Source organism: Saccopteryx bilineata, chromosome 3 (assembly GCF_036850765.1).
Source record: "Saccopteryx bilineata isolate mSacBil1 chromosome 3, mSacBil1_pri_phased_curated, whole genome shotgun sequence".
In the NCBI taxonomy this organism is placed as follows: Eukaryota; Metazoa; Chordata; class Mammalia; order Chiroptera; family Emballonuridae; genus Saccopteryx; species Saccopteryx bilineata.
The window spans coordinates 49,803,810-49,827,315 of NC_089492.1; the positions used below are offsets into that span (position 1 = coordinate 49,803,810).

Here is a 23,506-nt window from a genome sequence, read left to right on the forward strand (position 1 = left end):
AAAATGACACAAATCTTACTCTTCTCAGTTACATTTAAGGAAACTGAGATAATCAAACTAGTAAGTAGAAAAACTTGACCTGGAACAAGTTTAATTTCTACATTTATACTTTGGCTGTTTCTATGGAGATATTCACTTAAAATGTGGGGCCATCAAAGACAGACATAGGACAGTTTATTTACATTTTTGGTCCCTAATACTTATGTCTGTGACAACTGATAGAAGATAATTGGCCAGGGATTAGATATCATCTTTCTATAAAAATGCATTCTCTTCTTAGATAATTTGGTAACACGTACATATTAGGCAACAATACAAATACCACCTCTGTTATAAAAATGAAAGCATTCAAATTAATTAAATAAAAGTAATTTTATTATATGAGTTATTTGAAAATGCTGAACACAAAATAATTGGAATATAAAAATACACTATTAATAAGGTACATGCCCAGAATCATTTGGTGATTGTAGTCTGGTTCATCTTGAAAGGTAAACCACATTTCAAACCAAATAAATTAGCAATTTGAATCCATAACCATGGTTTTTAAGGAGGCATAATCAATTAATTATGTGTGTGCCCAATGTATGGAAAGTATAATAGGATTTATAAACTAGTATACTAATTCAGTATTTCTTGTGATGCTAACTTGTCATTCTGTCTGTTCAAGTATTTAACTCATATATTTCAAAAATGCATTTTTTTTTTAGTTTAGAAGTTTTTTTTCACATTTTATTAATTTTAATGTGGTGACATTGATAAGTCAGGGTACATATGTTCAGAGAAAACATCTCCAGATATTTTGACATTTGATTATACTGCATACCCCTCACCCAAAGTCAAATTGTTTTCTGTCACCTTCTATTTGGTTTTCTTTGTGCCCCTCCACTCTTACCACCCCTTCTCTCTCATTCCTTGCCCCCTCCTCACCTCCACCCACCCCACTCCCATTATCATCACATACCTGTCCATGTCTTTTAAGTTTCATTTTTATTGTCCATCTGTGTATGGATTCATATATTTCTTAGTTTTTTTTCTGATTTACTTATTTCACTCCATACAATGTTATCAAGGTCCATCCATGTTATTGTAAATGATCCGATGTCATCATTTTTTATGGCTGAGTAGAATTCCATAGTTATATGTACCAAAGCTTTTTAATCCACTCGTCCACTGACGGATACTTGTGCTGTTTCCAGATCTTCGCTATTGTGAACAATGCTGTCAGAAACATGGGGGTGCATTTCTTCTTTTCAAACAGTGCTATGGTGTTCTTGGGGTGTATTGCTAAAAGTGGGATAGCTGGGTCAAAAGGCAGTTCAATTTTTAATTATTTGAGGAATCTCCATACTGTTTTCCACAGTGGCTACACCAGTCTGCATTCCCACCAGCAGTGCAGGAGGGTTCCCTTTTCTCCACATCCTGGCCAGCACTTATTCTGTGTTGTTTTGTTGATGAGCGCCATTCTGACTGGTGTGAGGTGATATCTCATTGTGGTTTTAATTTACCATTCTCTAATGATTAGTGATGTTGAGCATTTTTCATATACCTATTGGCCATTTGTATGTCCTCTTTGGAGAAGTGTCTATTCATCAAAAATGCATTTTTTACTTTCACACATAATTCAGAAATTGTGCATGTTTTCAATCTAATATATTCTGGCATCATGTGGATGCTTTATTAAAAAAGACTCATTAGCCTGACCAGGCAGTGGCGCAGTGGATAGAGTGTCGGACTGGGATGCCAAGGACCCAGGTTCGAAACCCCGAGGTCGCCAGCTTGAGCAGGCTCATCTGGTTTGAGAAAAGGTTCACCAGCTTGGGTCCAAGGTTGCTGGCTCGAGCAAGGGGTTACTTGGTCTGCTGAAAGCCCGCGGTCAAGGCACATATGAGAAAGCAATCAATGGACAACTAAGGTATCGCAATGTGCAACAAAAAACTAATGATTGATGCTTCTCATCTCTCTCTGATCCTGTCTGTTTGTCCCTGTTTATCCCTCTGTCTGACTCTCTCTCTGTCTCTGTAAAAAAAAGAAAAGAAAAGAAAAAAAAAGACTCATTAACAGTAAGTTGCAATAGTAATATAAGTAAATGATCCTAAATGAAATATTAAAGAATTGTCAATATATTTGCTTTATATGTAATAAGAAAATATATTGAAGTTGTTTTTAGAGTAAAATAAAAAACTTGATGAGCCATATATAAATAACCTTAAAATCTGCATTTAATGAAACATGTTAAGCATAATATCCTTAATTTGCATACTCTACTTAACAATGATTTTTATGGAAAAACTCAGTTAAGTTTATAACACATACTTCTACCATTACTATTATTATTCTTGAAGTAGGTATTATCACTTCTTTCTTTTTTCATCTGGAAAACTCTTCAAATAACAACATGAATATTTTATGGCTGTATAGTATTTCATTGTGTATATGTACAACAGCTTTTTATACATGCACCTACTGATGGACATGTGGGCTATTTGCAGATCTTTATTTTTGTAAATGATGCTGAAATGAACAAAGGTAGGCATATATTCTTTTGAAGTAGTGTTGCAGGATTCTTATGGTGAATTCCTGGAAATGAAATTGAAATCTTTTGCTACAGCATGGATGGACCTGTATAACAATATGCTGAGTGAAATGAGGCAGTCAGAGAAAGACAAGTATCATATGATTTCATTTGAGGGGGGGATCTAATTAACAAAATAAACTAACAAGCAAAATAGATATAAATTCATACATAGAGGGTAGACTGACAGCTGTCAACTGGGGGAGGGGATTTGAATTGGGTGGAAGGATTGAGGAAAAAAGGATGAAAAAAAACCAAACAAACTCATGGACACAGAGAACATTATAATGATTGCCAGGTTGTTTGGGGAGGTAGAGAAGGATAGATGAAAGATAAATTGTGATAGCCTAGCAAGGTAGTGGCATAGTGGATAGAGCATCAAACTGGGACACGTAGAACCCGGGTTCAAAACCCCGAGGTTGCAGGCTTAAGCGTGGGCTCATCCGACTTGAGTGCAGGCTCACTAGCTTGAGCAAGAGGTCACTGGCTTGAGTGTGGGATCATAGACATGACCCCATGGTCGCTAGCTTGAGCCCAAAGGTCACTGGCTTGAAGCCCAAGATCTCTGGCTTGGGCCCAAGTTTGCTGGCTTGAGCAAGGGAGCACTTGCTCTGCTGCAGCTCCTCAGTCAAGGCACATATGGGAAACCAATCAATGATGAACTAAGGTGCTGCAATGAAGAATTGATGCTTCTCATCTCTTTCCCTTCCTGTCTGTCTGTCCCTCTCTCTGACTTTTTCTCTATCAAAACAAACAAACAAACCCAAAACATAAATTGAGATAGATTAAAATTTGACTTGGGGAGGTTGAATATACAATATTGTGTACATAGATGTATTATAGAATTGGGCACCTGAAATCTGTATAATTATGTTAACCAGTGTCAGCCCAATTAAAAAATTAATAAATGAAATTAAAAATAACAACACAAGTCCTAGCCAGATAGCTCATTTGAGCATTGTCTCCCTATGCTGGTTTGATTCCAGGTCAGAACACATACAGGAACAGAACAATGTTTCTAATCAAACCACAATCTTTTACTGAGGGCTGTCATATCTCTTACTGTTTAAGCCCTGGAAAATTTAAGGGCATTATTGGCTCTAGTTGTGATTCTTGACTGTTTCAAAAACAAACAACCCCCCCCCCCCACAAATAACAGAAGAGAAGTTTTCCAACACTTTCTTCTAACAATCACTGTAACAATAATTGAAAAAGATACTCTAGCCCTGGCTGGTTAGCTCAGTTGGTTAAGAGCATAGTCCAGAAACAATAAGGTTGCTAGTTCGATTTCCTGGTCAGGGTATATACAGGAGCAGCTTAATATTCCTCTCTCTCTCTCTCTCTCTCTCTCTCTCTCTCTCTCTCTCTCTCCCTCTTTACCTCTCTCAATATATATATATGAATAAATGAAAATAAAAAATAAAGAAAGAAAAAGATACTCTAGTTTTCAAGGTCAGGCCTTTAGACATCCTTTACTTAAAATATCATCATAACTTAAAATATCTAATCATAATTGTCTACGTATAACTATTTTTTTTAATTTTGAGAAGTATTTATAACTTTTCCTTTCTTAATCTTATTTGAAGTACATTTGAAGTGCCTGTCTCTTCAATAAAAAAACAGGTCAATAAAAGGGGAGCAAAAACAAATACTCTCCATGGCTTCACTCATAAACATAAAACCAAATGTAAAAAGGGTAAAGATTAAGGAACCACATCTTAAATATTAACCAGCATTTTACAAGATGCATGTGAAGAGTGGAACATCTAAGCAGAGGGGAAAGTGTGTGGAAAATTACCAAGCTATAAAAGAGCATGTACTAATTGAAGATTGTGGGTTATGGGACAGATGCTTGTGGATGGAGTGTGGTGGTAGGATGTCAGGTAAAGTGCAAATTCAAAGAAAAAGTGGCTTGCTGGGTTGTGGTGCCATTAACAAAGGGAGCATTCTGAGGAGGAATATGAGATTACAGAATCCTCCCTGAAAAGGTATGTATGTATAGTAATGCATGCTTATATGTAAAGATATGTATGTATAGGTATGCATGTTATGTATGTAAAGGAATGTGCTAAAAGTTGAATTTTAGACATATTCAGCTGAACTTACTCATTAAAACTCCATAAGACATGCCTCAGAGACTAATATGTAAGTATGGAACACAAAAGAAACAAGCAAAGCCAATGTTGATTTCACACAGTTGGGGATAATTAGGATGTTTACTAGAACTGTTATTATTTCTTCTCTGTGCCTAATAAGACATTTATTGTAATTCTCTGTTGACATGTTTTCTGCTTTCAAAAGATCTTGAGTCCCTGGAGGAATGGGAATTTGTAGCAATTATCCTGTAACCACTCTGTGAATGTTGAACATGTTGGTTGATCAAGGAGCAGCCAGTGAAGTGGGCCTCTGGACATAAGGGAGAGAAGGGGAAAAGATTAGTTTCAAGATAATTAGAAACAGAATAAATAGCATCAAAACTACAGCTTCTCCTAGTTCTTGTTCTACTTGCCTTTCTTCTCTGAGCATTTTATAGCAGTGATAATGCATAGAACTCATCTCAGGACTGGATGTAAAGTACCATATTTCCCCATGTATAAGATGCACCCATATTTGAAAAATTTGGGGTCTAAAAACTGGGTGCGTCTTATACAGTGGTTGTAGATATTTTTACTTGCATTTCCTGCTTTTTCGTGCTTGTTTTTGCGCTCATTATTTAACACAGTGATTCGTTATCAGACAGAGATGAGGACAAACTAATGGATGGGAATTTTGTCATTGATGATAAGTTGTATGAATTTTATGATAAAAAAACTTGAGTTCAATAACTTTATGTAATATTATACATTTTTTTCAAGTTTTGGACTCCAAAATTAAGATATGTCTTATACATGCGAGCATCTTATACATGAGGAAATACCGTAGGAGCAAGGTGAAGGAGACTAGGACATGAAAACAATACAATATATTGATTAGACCTCAGATTGGAAAAAAATACTTATACAGAATATTTTTGAACCAATTAGATACATTTAAATATGGACTATATGTCAGATGACATGGTGATAATCTTAAATTTATTGGGAGTGATAATGGGTGTTAGGAAGATAGTGGTTAGGAAAATGAGCATGTCCTTGTTCTTAGAAGAAACATGTAGGAATACTTTAGGGTGAAACGTCATGATACCTATAAGTCACAAATGCTTTAGCAAAAAATAATGTTTACATTGATAGAAAGAAAGAAGGTAAATGTGGCAAATATAAATAAATATCTTATCAAAGTTAAAAGTCTGTTTTACATTGTTTCATTTTGTAAATATTAAACTATATTTTTATAGTTTAAAATGATAATCATTTCAATCTTTTTATTTAAAAAAAAACAAATCTACAGATATATTGCAAGAGTGTTTACTGTTTACTTTTATACTCAATCGAGTAAATTTGATTTTTTAATAATAATATATTTTTACATGGATGTTAAATCAGCTTCTTGGATTCTTCATTCTTTACTCTTTCTTATATTGTACATCTGTGTATTGTTCTGTGGAGTACTAAAGGTACTCCTTCAGCCTTCTTTTCAGTTCACAAACTTTTTTTAATTTAGTCTGTTCTTTAAACTACTTTTTGAAATTCAAAGTTCTGTTCTGTCCCATTTATTTGCCTCATAATATTTTTTTTGTGTGTGACAAAGACAGAGAGAGACAGAGAGACAGAGAGAGGGACAGACAGACAGGAAGGGAGAAAGAAGAGAAGCATCAATTCTTTGTTGCAGCAGCCTAGTTGTTCATTGATTGCTTTCTCACATGTGCCTTGATGGGGGAGGGGCTACAGCAGACCAAGTGACACCTTGCTCAAGCCAGCGTCCTTGGAGTTTCAAACCTGGGCCCTCTGCATCCCAGTCCAATGCTCTATCCACTGCACCACCTCCTGGTCAGGCTGCTTCATAATATTTTATATCACTGTCATGCATTTGACATTTTTTATTCAAGTAACCATATTAAACAATTCTATTTATATGATAAGATCTGTAATTATAGTATCTGTCATCTTTGTAGATCTTGCTGTGTTATTCGTCCCTCATTTGTTTTCAGACTCACACATTGTGTTCTGTTTCTTCCTGTGGTTTTTCACTGTAAGCTCATGTTATCTGGTTCTCTGTGGGCACTTTTTTTGGAATTTGGTTCTATAATGTGTTATAAAGATATAATTTTCAACTGTTTTTGGCAGGTCCCTGAGACTCCTAGCAATACAGATAATACTTTAAATTTGATTCTCAATTAGGGATTCAATTCTGCACAGGTAGAAAATAATCTCCATTTCAAAACCACCTTTGGACCAATTTATGTTTATAAATTATCAGAAGAGTTGATTTTAATTCTTTCATTCAAAGAAAGAATTCAAGTTCAAAACAGACAAGTTTTCTAGTGTTACTCCTGGTGATCGGGATGATTTTTCATACTTACACTTTGCTACAGTGACACTCTTCACCTTGCCAGTGTCCTTCTACTTGTGGACTCTGAGTGGGTACCATTAGGGCCAAGCTAATGCAGAGGATTTTTTAGCCTCTAGTTCTTCTTACTTTTTTACCACTCCATTATCATTTCTTACAACTGAGAATTGTTTCATTCTCTGTTATTGCCCTGACATTATTTTTGTTTGTTTTATCTATTATATTATTGTATTGCCATTTTACATTATTTTTGTTTGTTTTGTTTTATACGTTATTTTATTGTGTGTTGCCCTTGAAAAGGATTTCAATATATCTGTGTCAGACCCAAGGTTAGTTTTGTGTGTGCTGACCTTAATGGTAGAAAATTGACTGGTTTAGAAAGCAGACAGACTTGACTTGTACTTACAACCTCACCATTTTTAAGCTTTGTGATCCCAAATGATTTAATTACCATCTCTGAATATGTGTTCTCATGAGTGAAAAAGACTGAATACCTCATTTACATAATGTACTTGACAGCATTAAATGTGATTGCATTGCCATGGTAACTTCTAGAAGTGAACAATAAAAGTTGTTTCCTTTTTCTCATTTTTTGATTTTTTTACTATTTATACAGGTTTGTCTTAGGTTCACAAACTTATTTAGGTTTATATTTATATAATTGCTACCTAAAATAATAAATGAACCACAAATTTGGATATTTGTACCTTTTTCTAAATCATTTTGTGTAAAACTTTGAATAGTTACTTTGAGTGAGCAATTTAAGCTAGGTAAATAGTCTTTCTGTACCTAGATAGAAAACAAATAATCTCACCTCAAAAGAAATATTCTATAAATGAGTGAATGTTTTTAAAATACAGAAGTTTCATTATTTGTGCTTCAAACCACAGCATTTTTAATATATTAGTAGAAAGAGCCTTAGCTTATTCAAAAGAATATAGATTTTTGAAGGTCAAATTAGTTTTGTAGTAACTTATTTTTATTAAATATGTAATCCTTTAATAATATGGAATATAGATTGAAGGGCAAATTTGTTTTTGTTCTATAAATAAATTTTTATACAAATTAGGTTTAATAAAATAAATGTTAATATAAAAATAATGTCCATTTAATTTATATAAATACTACCCTCTAAAAGTTACATAAACCTGACCTGTGCTGGTGCAGTGGTTGAGGCATTGACCTGGAACACTGAGGTGTCTGGTTCAAAACCCTGGGCTTGCCTGGTCAAGGCACATATGGGAGTTGCTTCTTCCTGCTCCTCCCCCCTTCTCTCTCTCTCTCCTCTCTAAAAAACAAAAAAAGAATAAAAAAATGTTTAAAAATAAATAAATAAAATAAAAGTTACTTAATAGTGAAATATATGGTCAAAATTATTATGATTATTCATAGTGTATTATATTGTTTTCTTCTTTGAAATTGACCTCATCTGTTGTTTTGTACTATAGATTAAGAAATTTTGTTTAAAAAATAGTTTTTCCTCTTCCACATCCCAGAGAATATGCAAGGGGAGGCCTTGAGGAAAGTCAGAACTTGTGTTTAGCTCTGCAAAAATGAGACTGCTTTGTCTATGGTGTCATTTGAGACATCTCAGAGAGCAGTAATGGAGTGAGTACTCCAGTCCCTCTCAGCTTGGGTCTTGTCAGCAAGGGCTTGGTGGGAAGCTGTAATTCCTAGAGGATTGAAACAAATGAGTAAATATAAAATCTCAGCAAACTGTAGAACTGAAAATATAACTGAAGAAACTCAATGGAGAGGACAGAGGAATGAGTTCACCAGAATAAGAACAATAAAAATAAACTTTCCGAACAAAAGAAAGAAATTAGAATAAAAAGAGAGAATGAGAGAGAGATCAATGAAATTATTACAGAATATCAAATTTTTGGTTCTTTAGCATCTCAGAAAAAGAGAAAGAAGAGAGAGCTCAAAAAGTACCTGAAGAAATAATGGCTAAAGCCTCCAAAAATTTTGCTAAGAAGATAAATTCAGGAACTGGAACAAATCTCAAAAGTATGAATCAACAGAACTCCATGCCAAGACATATCATAGTCAAATTCTGAAAACTAAAGACAAAGAAAATAATTTTAAAAAATGAAAAAAAATTAGTAATAAGGGGAAAACAAATTAAATGATAATAGATTTCTCCCCAGACCCAGTGGAAAACAGAAGTAAGTGGCACAGTATTTTTAAATAACTGAAAAGAAAGAACTATCAGTGAAGAAAATTGCCAGGACAGAGAAATATATTGCATAATGATAAAAAGATCAATCCATGAAAAATCATAGCAACAATTAATGTATATGAGCCAAGTAACAAAACTGCATAATACATGAAAAGATAAATATAAAAACTCAAAATTAGAACTGTAGACTTCAATATCCACTCTCAAACGCTGATAAAATAACTGGAAAAAACATTACTAGGCTGGAAGAACTTAATAATGCACCAACCAATCTGATCTAATGAGCATTTATAAACATACAACAAATTACATGTTCTTTTTTTTTTTTCTTTTAGATGAAAGGAGAGGAGATAGAGAGACAGACTCACTTATGCCCCACAATTGTAATCCCCCTGGTGACCCCTTTCTGGGATGATGCTCATCTAGGGCCATACTCACAATGAAGCTGTTTTTAGTACCTGAGGTGAATTCTCCGGAGAGCTATTCTCAGCATCTGGGACTAAGGTGATTGAAGCCATGGCTGTAGAAGGGGAAGAGAGAGAAGAGGGCAGGGTTAGAGGGGTAGAAGCAGATGGTTGCCTGTCCTGTGTGCCCTGACAGGAAATCAAAACTAGGACTTCAACATTCCAGGTCAATCCTCTACCACTGAATCAACCAGTCGGGAGAGCATATTCTTTTAAAGCATCAACAGGGAGCATTTATCAATATAGAAAATATTATGGGCCATAAAATGAATGTCAAGAAATTTTAAAAATTGAAATACAGAGTGTGTTTTTTTACTGAAATTGAACAAAATTGGAAATCAAAAACAGAAAGATAAGAGAAACATTGCCAAACACTTAGGCATTAAGCAACAGAATTCTAAATTTCTTTTTATTATTGATTTGAGAGAAAGAGGAAAGTTGGGGGAGAGAGCGAGGAAGAGAGAGAAACATCACTTTGTTGTTCCGCTTATGTATGTATTTATTGATTGATTCTTGTTTGTACCCTGAACAGGGATTAAATCAGTGGTGGGATTCAAATAATTTAACAACCAATTCTCTGCCCTAATGATCATTTTAAATATAAAAAAATGATATACTGAAAGGTAGTTTATTATTTCGTGCATTTAGTACTTAAATAAGAACAATAAAAGAGGTACACAAAACTCGATTATAAGACTTTTAAAATATTAATGAAAAAGTATGAAATAATATATGACAAAAACAACAAAACTGTTATTTAAGATATCTCCAATGACAGCTTGTCACCCCCTGGTGGTTTGGCACTTTTTCTCTTTATATGTTTGCTTACTGAAATAACAGTGTGAAGGAATTCAATTGCAGTATTTCATCAAAGGTATAATCAGTTTTATGAAATGAATAAATAAATCTTACCATCATAGTTCTGTCAAATTTTTTTCACCTGTGGACAGAATGAACATTACTACAGGCACTATAGAATACGCTATTGCACAGATGAATATTAAACAAAGTAAGAAATATAAATTTGTGGTTTCCACATTGGGTGGCTGCCCAGGCAGTCACCTTAGAGAGAACCCTGATTACAAATGCCATTTTAACAGCCAGTTCACCAAACTCAACAAAAAGTTATGTATCAGTTCTGCTGTACTGGTGCGAACCGGCTGAATCCCACCATTAGATTAAACCCACAACTTGGTGTATTGGGAAAACACACTAACCAACTGAGTTATCTGTCTGTGACTGAACACAATTCTACATAATGCAAGAGACAAATAAATTGTCTTAAGAAAAATTTTAAAAATACATCGAAATGAATGAAAATGAAAATATAATATACCATTATGTATGGGATTCAGCTAAAGTAGTATTGAGAGGGAAATAGCATTAGATGCATAAACTAGAAAAGAAAAAAAAATTCAAGTCAATAATATAAGCTTTCATACTGAAGAATTAGGAAAAAACAAGCAAATAAATACAAAACAATTGGAATGAAAGAAATAGTAAAAATAACAGCAGAAATAAATAAAATTAAACCAGAAAATCAACAGCAGAAACTAATGTAACCAAAACCAGTTTCTTTGAAAACATCAAGAAAAAGCCCCCAGTAAGACAAAGAAAAAAACTGATGATACAAAATGTTGATATTCAAAATAAAAGAAAGGATATTACTACAGAGACTACAGATCTCAAAAAGAAAGTAAAAGAATATTATGAACAACTTTAGACACATAATTTTAATAAATTAGATGAAATTGGTCAATTTTTTGAATAACACAGGCTACTGCAGTTCACAAGATATGAAAAAGATTATTTGATTCCCTTTAAAACTAATGAGAATATGAAACTTGAAATAAAAGAAAAACTCTTAAAAATAATTTCATGGCTCAGGTGGTTTCATTGGAGAACTCTATCAAAGAATAATTAGGCCCTGGCCAGTTGGCTCAGCGGTAGAGCATCGGCCTGGCGTGCAGGGGACCCGGGTTCGATTCCTGGCCAGGGAACATAGGAGAAGCGCCCATTTGCTTCTCCACCCCCCCCCCTTCCTCTCTGTCTCTCTCTTCCCCTCCCGCAGCCAAGGCTCCATTGGAGCAAAGATGGCCCGGGCACTGGGGATGGCTCCTTGGCCTCTGCCCCAGGCCCTAGAGTGGCTCTGGTCTCGGCAGAGCGACGCCCCGGAGGGGCAGAGCATCGCCCCCTGGTGGGCGTGCCAGGTGGATCCCGGTCGGGCGCATGCGGGAGTCTGTCTGACTGTCTCCCCGTTTCCAGCTTCAGGAAAAAAAAAAAAAAAAAAAAAAACCAAACCAAAAAAAAAAAAAAAAAAAAAAAATTAAAAAAAAATTTAAAAAATCTCTTCCAGAAAAAAAAGGCAGAGGGAATACTTAATATTTAATTTTTCCGCCTGACCTGTGGTGGCGCAGTGGGATAAAGCGTCGACCTGGAACACTGAGGTCGCCGGTTCGAAACCTTGGGCTTGCCTGGTCAAGGCACATATGGGAGTTGATGCTTCCTGCTCCTCCCCCTTCTCTCTCTCTCTCTCTGTCTCTCTCTCTCACTCCTCTCTCTCTAAAAAAATGAATAAATAAAATATTTTTAATATTTAATTTTTCCAAGCCATTATTGTTTTGACAAAGACAGTACAGAAATGGAAACTATGAACTAATATCCTTTATGAATACAGACACAAAAATTCTTAAACTATTTGCCAGTAGAATTCAACAATATATAAAAGAAATTATACATGAAGTGAACTTTATTACAAAGTACAGGCTGGTTCAATATACAAAAATCTGTCAATGAACCTGATCCATCATAAAAAATCTATAGTATTAGAAATAGAGTCAAAATTTTAAAATTTTAAAGAAAACATCTATAAAAATTTACAGCTAATATCATATTTGACATGGAAAGATTGAATATTTTCCCCCAAGTTTTGTGAACAAGACAAAGTTGTCTGTTCAGTCCACTGCTACTCTACATAATACTGAAGACTCTAGCCAGTGCAATAAGGAAAAAAATTAATTAAAATAATAATAATAAATAAATAAAGACATAGATCATAAAGAAAGAAAATATCCTTTTCTCAGATGACACGATTATCCTTAGTATACCAGCTCTTTCCTAAATATACCAGGTACCTTCTAATGTATTATATATTTGATGGTCCTTTCATCCCGGTAACTGTACCTCTAAATATTTTCTGATCAAAATCTTATTATGCTCAAATGTCTGCATCTCAAAAAGATTTTTTATTTCTTTTTATTGATACCCAGTTTTGTTTCTATGGTGTTATTTTTCTTTAGAGAACTTATCATCATTACTCACTCTCCCAATTAGAAGTGAACACCTAACAAACAGGGATTTTTGATGTTTTGTTCCCTATTGTAGTTATAGCAGATAATATAGAACCTAATACATAGTAACCACTCACCAATTATTTGAAGTATTCAACATAAAAAACAACAAAACAAAAAAACACAATCTCTTATTTCTCCTGGTTTTGAATTCTCTATTTAAGCTACATTTATTCTTTTTTTTTCCCCAAAGTACCTAACTGCTATTTTTTTGGCCCTTAATATTCTCATAATTCTCATAAAGTCTTTATTTTTAATTCAAATTCACTACTTTATCCCTTTTTATTGTGTTTTTGCAAAAGCATCCTCAAAACCCTTTTTTCAAAGAGCACAGCAGAAAAAAAACTTATCTCACCGAAAGACAGAATGATTGTACACACATAGACAATATTTCTAAATTAAATATGAAGAAAGGATGTCCATGGAAATCAGGTAAGGCCCCAGATTATGAAGAATTTACTTTGATCAAATTTCTAAATAACTTTTAAAAGAGGCATAAAGCAGGTGAGAGATGCAAAAAATACAAAAATAAAATACAATCAACTGTGCCTGGTTTGCTCAGTGGCTAGAGTGTCGAAATGGCCTGCAAATGTCCCGGGTTCAATCCTGGGTCAGTGCACACATGAGAATCCACCTTCTGCTTCTCTCTCTCCTTCTCAACCTTCCCTCTCAGTTGGTTCAAATGTAGGCCAGGCACTGAGAATAGCTCAGTTGATTTGAGCATCAGCTCCAGACGGAGGTTGCCGAGTGGATCCTGGTGGGTGCACATGTGGGAGTCTGTCTCTCTATTGCTCCAACTCTCACTTTTAAAAAAATCAAACAAAAACACAACTCAGAATTGACAGAAGTCTGATAGAGACAACTGATTTATCTGATTAGAAGAAGCAAAAATCTTAATGATAGAAATGGGCAATGTGAAGTAATCAAATTCCAAACTTCAAATGGTAAAAAAGCTCAAGAATTTCAAGCCCAAGTTTCTTCTGAAGTACTGGATGCAGGAAAGGGCTAAAGATAAACTAACTGCATGAAATGTGTGAGGTGTTAAACAAGTAACCCATTTCCTGGCCCACAGCTCCTCCTTCCCAGTCTGTGTCTCTAACAATGACATTTGCTTTTAGAGAGGGTAAAGCAAATGCTCAGAGAACAAGAAAGTGAAGCTGTGAGGAGAAACTGCACTCAAATGATGACATTAAAAACTGAGATGAATGGCGAGATACACCAGTCACTCCTCTTCACCATCACTCCTTCCTCCAGAATCCAGTAGCTAGGTTTTAAGTCTTTGGCAGGTAAACTGAAGATTCCTTTCAGAAGGCTGACAATCTCCATAGAAATTTTTATTTTTCCAGATTTGATCATTGACAGCTCTTTCAGTTGGCTCTTGTGCCCCTAATGAGGGTTTTGTAGTTGCTACTGTTTTTGCTTGTTTGTTTGCTTGTTTTATTATGAGGCGTTTTTTTTTCTTTTTTCCTAAGCATGTCATTATTTCCTAGCGTTATAAAATGCTTCAGTCTCTTCCTGTAAATTTTCTGCCCTAATATTAGAATCAGTTACAAGAAACGCTATTTTATTTTTTTGGAGAATAGAGGGAGTGAGTCACGCAACGAAAACCCATCATCATCACACACACACACACACACACACACACACGCACACCCCAAACTTAATATTGATTTCCAGAGAGGAGCAGGGACTGCTCAGCTCAAAGTTGGTGATAATATCAAGATAAGGACCTTAATCTTCTCAATGCTTTGACCCCTAACAAAGATCTTAGCACATTACTTAGGATAAAATCGGGGCCTCCTAATTCTTTGGTCACACATTCCTACTCTTTACTATAAGGCCATAAAACATCCGTATAGTTCTGTCTAGTGGCACATGGATTATCATAAAATAAAGATTTTTGTTGTAATATACATCACAATGATGACTGCACTTTCTTGTTCTTAATTATGTTTTGGGTATGGACTTGATCAACTGCTAAAAAAGAAAGCCTCTAACTTCTAGTCAAGGCTTCAAATCTGGATCAAGAGAGCATGTATTGAACTATATCAAAATTAACCCACTGATGTTTTAATATCACTTTTTAGTTTGACTGTTTGTGTTAAGTAGCCTGAACAGTTAAGGAAAGTTTTAGAGAACAGAACCTACATTGCCTTAAATAGTGCAGCAAACATTTTACTAAGAGAACAACAACAACAAAAAATGAAGAAACACAAATATAAGGAGTCCTTGTAAGCAAAGGCAGATTAGTGATAGGTGCTCCAGATGTGTGCCCTGGGCCCTGACTTCTGAAGGGCCCTTCAAAACCCCAACTTTACACTTTTTAACTTTTTTCTAATAACACCAAGTTTAATTTCATATGTGCAATTTTAACATTAATAGTATACAATATTTTTTATTTATTTAAAAATATGGTTATCATGTATTTTTATTTTTCCTGTCTCTGTTTTTTATTTATTTTTATTTTTTTGGTATTTTATCCAAAGTTAGAAGCAGGGAGGCAATCATACAGATTCCTACATATGCCTGACAGGGATCCACCTGGCATGCCCACCAGGGGGCAATGCTCTGACCATCTGGGACATTGCTCTGATGTGGCCCGAGCTATTCTAGCACCTAGGGCGGAGGCAATGTAGCCATCCTCAGTGCCCGGGCCAACTTTGCTCCAATGGAGCCTTGGCTGCGAGAGGGGAAGAGAGAGAGATAGAGAGGAAGAAGTAGAAGAAGGGAGGAGAAGCAGATGGGTGCTTCTCCTGTGTCCTCTGACTGGGAATAGAACCCAGGACTTCCACACACTGGGCCGACACTCTACCATTGAGGCAACTGGCCAGGGCCTCTTTTTTTTTAAGAGGCCCAATATTTTCTTCTGCCCTGGGGCCTCAACCAACCTTAATCTGCCTCTGCTTGTAGATCATTCCATAATTAAGTTTCCCATATTTATATGGTATTAGCCAAGGAGACAGATCTGAATTTTCAGTCTCTAACTATATTTTGGTGGTATTAAAAGTATTTGGTTCAAGAAAGCAAAAAAAGTAGAAGTCATAGGGGGAGTTTGTGGTCCTTTTCTCCCTGTCCCCAAGGAGCTGTAGGTTGACTAATATAAGGCAGTTTTGTCCTGAAGAAAGTAATAATTTCAATTAATTTTTGATAGTACTAACCTTCACCAGATTTCTTTTAAGGCATGGGAGTATAAAGGTGGACATTTTGGCAGAAAGCAAAAAGTACACCAGGATCATTTTAAGCAAACAAGGAACTCAGGAAACATAATGGAACCCTTAAGCTCAATGTAAGAAAAGCAGTAAATGCCCTGTGTCCAATTTGTCAGCATTTAAGAAAAGTATTATTGGATGTTAGTAGAGTCAAGATTTTGGTCAGGATGAACTTGTCCCTCAGCAAGGGACAAGTCTTCAATATGAAGGTCTTGGGCTGGAGTGATGTTGACTGAGATGGTGTTGTATCCATCAGGGAGTTCCCAGGCCAGGGTGATTCTGTCTAGGATTTCTTTTCCAAATAGATGCACACTCAAGTTGATATAGTTTTTTGTTTCTGTAACTCTACAGTATTACAAAGAAAATGAGCTGCTAGTTTAAGTCATTGGACTTAAAAAAATATTTTTTAAGTCAAATTCCCAGGGTTAGGTTCATTATTTGGATGTTAGTAGAATGTCAAATTGTTTTCCAATTAAAATATCTGCAACTGAGGTTGGAGGTCCAGAATTAGCCTGTAAGCAGACCTCTACTGTAGCCAATTACTACAGACTCTTTGCTTCAGTTGTTGATTTGGTTGGTAACAGGCATGTCAACAAGTTCTGGGTGTAGGGCTTCTATTACCCAGACTCAATGGGAGGTGGGCCTTAATATTTGACTTGTCTCCTATAAAAATGGCTTATTGTGAGGATTTGAGCCTCTTGGTTACAAACCTGCTATCTGGCACCTATAAGAGACATGGAAATTTCATCAAATGCCTTTTTAGGAGCTCAGCATTGTGTATTCTTGGAAGTGAAATGTATGCCTTAGTTAGTCAGTAATGTCTGTAATTATGAAGGGGATAAGGAATGTCTGAGGAAAGTTTTGTATTGTGGCCTTAGTATCTGTAGACATGGGTAATTTTGATTTATATTTTGGGTGTCTGTGAGGCAAGAGATTTTCAGAGTTCTTTACTCTGAAGAGGACAGCTCTTAGGTAATGGCTTCACAGTTTGTAATAAATGTAAAGATGAGGCCATTTGTTTAATTAGGTCTTTTGTTTGATGGAGCCAGTGTCTACAGTGCTAAAACGATTGCCTGAAGTTTGACCAATTGTGTGTCAAGGATGTCTTGACTAAGAGGGAAAAAACTAGCAATATTTTACTGAGCTTCATCATTTATGATGTTAGTAATGTCACTTATACAGTCTATAAACTCTCACTGATGCTCATTCAGTTAATCTCAAGAGGATCCCCAGACAGTTAAGGGAGGTAGGAGAGGGCTGACTTCCTCCAGCATCATGGAATCACACAAATTAGAGAGGACAAGGGAGGATACTCTCTTACAGATGGAATATGCCAGAGGATCCAGGTTTGGCATGATCCCGTCTCAAGGAGACCTCATTAGCCTTGCCGTATAGTGAAGTGGTATTTCTATGATGTCAAGCATATGGGAAGCTGGGTATGGGGGTTCACAGGCTTGGAAGTTTGAGAGATTTATTTCCAGGAGTGCCCAGAAGAGAACCAGTTGTTTGTTGCTCTAATGGCTTATAGCTTAAGGCTGAAAGAGGCAGTTTCTTGCATAAGGAGCCTTTGGTCAATTTATGACCATCATACGTGATCCAGAAACTCCAGGGATCATGAAAAGAGGTTAAAAGAAGTTGCCAGAGCCTCTACAATGAAGGAGTCTTTGAGGTCACTAATGAAAATGCTTATTGATTTATTATTGTTTTCTTATTTAGAAAATTAAATTTCACAGGGTGACATTGATCAATAAGAATAAAATGTTTCAGGTAAACATCTTTATAGTGCAAGAGTCAGGAACCTATGGCTTGCAAGCCAGATGTGGCTCTTTTGATGGCTACATCTGGATCGCAGACAAATCTTTAATAAAAATAATAATAACGTTAAAAACATAAAACATTCTCATGTATTACAATCCATTTCCTATCGCTCATGTTCATTGTTGTGGGTGGCTGGAGCCAATCACAGCTGTCCTCCGGGACAACACCAAATTTTTATTGAATAATGCGTAACATACATGGGTCATTGTATGGCTCTCACAAAATTACATTTTAAAATATGTGGCATTCATGGCTCTCTCAGCCAAAAAGTTTCCCGACCCCTGTTATAGTGTTTGAACTATTGATTATGTTCTGTTCCTATACTCAAAGGCAAAAATCACTCTCTGTCACTGCATACCTGGACCTCTTTACTCCCCTCTCCTAAACCTCTCCCACAAAACACCCTCCCCCTGTTAACCATGTCACTTTTAACTACGTCTATGAGTCTCAGTTTTACAGCCCACCAATGTGTGAAATCTTGGTTTTTAACTTTCTCTGATTTACTTTTTCTCTCAGCATAATGTTCTCAAGATCCACTCATGTTGTCATAAATAGTAATATGTCATCAATTCTTAAGGCAATTCCATTGCATATATGTACCACTTCTTCATTATTCAGGCATCTATTGAAGGACATTTTGGATGTCTCCATGGCTTGGCCACTGAATAATGCTATGATAAACATGGGGCTTCATGTATCTACATATCAATGTTTTCTAGTTTTTGTGGTAGATGTCCAGTAGAGAAATTGCTGGGTCATATGGTAGTTCTATTCTTAATTTTTTGAAGAACCATCATACTTTCTTCTATAATGGTTGTATTAATTTGCTTTCCCATCAGGAGTTAATTAGGTTCCTTTTTCTCCACAGCCTCTCCAACACTTGTCATTACCTATCATGTTGAAAATAGCCAATCTAACAGGTTGGAGACTAGATTGTAGGTTTTTTTGCCATTGTTGTTGTTTTTAAACATTTTTATTATTTTTTTTTAGATTTTATTTATTTATTTTAGAGAGAGGAGAGACAAGAGAGAGAGAAGGGGGAAGGAGCAGAAAGCATCAAGTCCCATATGTTCCTTCACAGGCAAGCCTGGGATTTTGAACCAGCGACCTCAGTATTCCAGTTCAACACTTGACCCATTGCGCCGCCTCAGGTCAGGCATTGTTAGGGCTATTGTAGTTTTGATTTGCACTTCTTGAATAGCTAACAAAGATTAGAGCATCTTTTCATATATCTGTTGGCTTTTTCTATGTCTTCATGGAAGAGGTGTTTGCTCAGATCCCCACCCCCCATTTTTTAATTGGATTGTTTTCCTATTTGTTGCTGAGCTTTGTAAGTTCATTATATATTTGGCTATGGACTCCTTATCAGAGCTGTTGTTTGTAAATATCATCTCCCTTTTGGTTGGCTGGCTTTTTGTTGTTTTGTTAGTTTCTTTTGCTGTGCAGAGTTTTAGTTTGTTGTAGTCCCATTCATTTATTTTTGCCTTTACTTTCTTTGCCTTTGGGATCAAATTCATCAATTGTTCTATATAGCCAAGGTCCATAAGTTTAGTACCTGTTTTATTCTATGTAAATTATTGTTTCAGGTCATATATTTAGGTATTTAATCCATCTTGAATTAATTTTTGTACGGGGGGACAAACGGTAGTCAAATTTTATTATTTTGCATATGACTTTCCAATTTTCCCAGCAACATTTATTGAAAAGGCTCTCTTTTCTCTATTGTGTGTTTTTGGCTCCTTTGTTGAAGATTATTTGTCCATATAGGTGTGGCTTTATTTCTGGACTCTCGATTCTATTCCATTGGTCTGTATGTTTGTTTTCCTGCCAATATCATGCTGTTTTGATTATCTTGGCTCTGTGGTGTAATTTGAAGTCAAGTACTGTGAAACCTTTCACTTCATTCCTTTCTCTCAGGATTGCTTTGGTTATTTGGATTTTTTTATGGTTCTGTACAAACTGAAAGATCTAGAACTCAGCAAGAGTTGCATCAACCATGCAGAGGCCAAAATGTAAAAAAGAGGATTTTCTGCAAACACCTCGGTGCAGGTTGGACTGAGTCCGATAAGAGAATCAATGTCGGGCAAGGGTGAGAGGGTTAGTATTATACTCTCCTGCTTCTGTTGATGCTGGTTACCAGGCCTCCAGTCCGGGCCTGTGACATTCATCTGTTTCGATTCCTGCCTCCATTGGTAATGGGATCCTGTTTGGTCAATTTGAAGGTTAAGTACAGTTCATCACATTCCGATCTTGTTGGTTATAATAAAGAATAAAAGGAAGGAAGAAGAGGGCATAGTTTCTCTTTTGCTACTTCCTGCAGAACATTGGGCGTCTTTGGCAACCTGAAAGAAAAGATCTCTAAACCTGTTGTGACATTGGCTGGTATCCTTTTTGAGTCTGCATGAGAACAAACTGGCCTATGGTTTGATTGATGAGAGTCCTTACTCTATTCTGTAGGAATCATGTAGGTAATCGTAGGATGCAGGGCCCAAAGAGGAGGAGCAGGAAGGCATAGAACATGGATCCCATAAAGGGTAGAAGCCAAATGAGCTTTGGTAGTGCTGTTTGTATGCTTGACCAGATGGAGTGAGAGAGGTCTTGTTTGCCAGGTTGCATTTTCTAAGATACACTGTGTGCATTCTGCTACTTATCTAGTGGAATTTATGTAGATGCAGCATGAGGTGTTTGGCACCGTGCACACGCCTCCTTCCTCTGCCAGTAGGTGATCTAAAGCTATGCATTTGTCAATGACCATGCAATTGAGAGAGAGTCTAAAGATTTAGAAACGAGGTAGAAATACTTACCAGTATACTGAGAAATAGTGGCCATAGCTGTGGTGATACTTTTTGCTGTAATGGCGTTTGTAAGTGATGCTTCCTGCTAACTCCACCATTGTGGCGGTGGCTATGTGGCCGGTAAGTATAAGGCCTATTGCCTGCATGTGCTTAGGTTTGTGGCTTGTGAGGGTTATAAAGGTAGAGTTAGGAATAAAAATGGTGAAGACCATGTTCTCTGGGGTGACAACCCAGCTAGCCCATATCCTGCTGTGCCGGGAGGGGTCTAAGCACTGAGGGGCTAGTTCTTGAAGAGATGTTATGTTGGGGACTCCTAGAAACATTAATCCAGTTGGGAGGCAAGGCAGACCTAGATGTAGATGTAGGGACCATGGGCTAAGAGAGAGATGTCTATCCCAAGGGAGTGGTAAGCCATTTCTGGTTGAGCAGCCCAGGTATCTGCTTATCTCTCGGGTGATTGGAATGAAAGAGGAATATTTCCTAGTTTTTTTCAGCCTGGTGTTGTTTTGTTTCATTACAGATCCAGTTGGGTAGATTCTTAGGAATAAGTATGTATTGTCAGAAGGAGACATTTGCTGATAGGAAGAAAACAGTAGGTTTAGAGTTTTTCTAAATTTGCATCTAGTGGCATTAAGAGTTGTTTCTTGATGTGAGGTGTTTGCAGTAGCATCATAATCACAGTGACAAAGGGGATATATTTGGGGAGTTTATGTAATAAATGTATGGGGGAAGGCTTCTGAGGGAGTCTTTGGGTTGGACATAGGATGGAGGATGTTGGTATACAGTATGTGGAACATGAATGCATGCAGAGAGACTAGCAGGGTGCTTTACTGTGATGGGTAGAGAAGGGTTGGCCTGATCGTTCCACTTTCAGCAGGTCGGATTTTCTGTAGCATCAGACCTGTTGATGGGAACCCCTAGTAGGTATGGGGTTTGTCCTGGGGTTGGGTTGCTGGTGACAAAGCCAAAGAGTTGTATTTAGATTTTTGAAACTTTGATGTACAACTGTCTGGGCCATTTTAAGGATGGTATTTTTCCATCTGGTAGCCTGGATGGGAGTTTAAGTAAGAAAGCGAGAAAGAGTATATGAGGGGTCATGGTTCTTTAGGTATGCAGGTAAGCCTAAGGGTGCTAGGGGAGGTACTTATCGCCCTCTAGTGGTGTGGATGTTATGCCAGGGTGACCTTGATTCTTGTCCAGTGGATCCAATGAGGAAGTCCTTGTATATGGACAGCCATTGGTGTGCTGTAGACGACCATGTGAGGAGGGCTGGTCCACTGAGGTTGTAGTTTGTCCGAGGGCTGCTGTATTAGGATCTTCCCACCTGTGAGGTCATCCTCAGATCCTGGCTGGAGTGGCTCTGAAAGAGGTATGAGATGGTTAGCAGCTTCACAAAGAAAAGACCTGGTGAGATTAAGAACAGGGATATAATCCCCAATTGGATCCTCTTTCAATTCCAGTGAAGGGCCTAAGAGAAAAGATCTCCCATACATGAGCTCAAATGGGCTATAGAAGGTAGGACCCTCAGGAATTGCTCGCATCCCCGTGAGCACCAGGGGGAGGACAGCTGTCCAGGGCCGTGTTACCTCCTGGGTTAGCTTAGTGAGCTGGGACTTAAGGATGGAATTGGTTTTCTTGACTTTGCCTGATGATTGGAGGCAACAGGGAATATGAAGGTGTCAGGTGATGTTAAGATCCTGTGCAATGGCCTAAATGACCCAACTAATAAAGGCAGGCTCATTGTCAGACCAAACCTAAAAATGATATGGCCCAATAAAGAACTTGCCACTACACTTGCTCCTTCTGTCGTAGCAGAAAATGCCTCACCCATCCTGAAAAGATATTAACAAATACAAGGAGGTATTTGAACTTTTTAACAGGTGGCATGTGAGTGAAATCAATCTGCCAATCTTGTCCTTGTGTTAAACCTCTGCCTGATGAGTGGGAAAATGTGGGGGTCAAAGGGCACCCAGAGGAGAGAAAGAATAACAGGCCTTGCATTATCATGTTATTTCCTGATGGTATTCAGAGAGCCGCCTGCAAGAAACAAGGGACTGGGGGTGGCCTAAGAGGTTTGTAGCTGACATGAAAAGACTGGAGCAGGGCTTGGAGTATAGACTCAGCTTGCTCCTGAGGGAGTATATACCGACTGTTTTCCAGATACCATGGGCCTTGCTTCCTGTATCCTTTGGTATTAAAGTTTGCTAGGTCAGTTATTGTGTAAGATGGGGAAAAGACAGAGAAAAGGATTATTCATGAAGAGCTTCCCAAGCAACTCGCTTGGCTGTGGTATCAGTGAAGTTTTTGCCTTAGGCTACAGGATTGTGCTGGGTCTGGTGGCGAAGACAGTGAATGATTACTGCCTCCAAGGGCAGTTTGGCAGTTTTAAAGAGTTTCTTGATCAGCCTGCATTAAATGGGGATTCCCTGGGTAGTAAGGAATCCTTGCTCCACCCTGATTGTGGCATGGGAGTGAATGATATGGAAGGCATACTTAGAATCAGTATAAATGTTAATTTGCCTTTTTTTCTGCCAATGTGAGTGCTCTTATAAGAGCAATTAGTTCTGCCTTTTTGGAGGTGGTGCCCTGGGGCAAGGGGGCCAACTCAATGACTTGGGTGGCCGTTATAATGTTGTAAACTATATATGAAACTCTTCGCTGGCAGTA

General features: G+C 37.0%; 1 protein-coding gene across 4 annotated transcripts in view; it reads left to right on the forward strand.

The window, feature by feature from the left end:
• SNTG1 (syntrophin gamma 1) overlaps window positions 1-23,506 on the forward strand; it is a 617,538-nt gene that overhangs the window by 243,406 nt on the left and 350,626 nt on the right. The window lies entirely within an intron of this gene.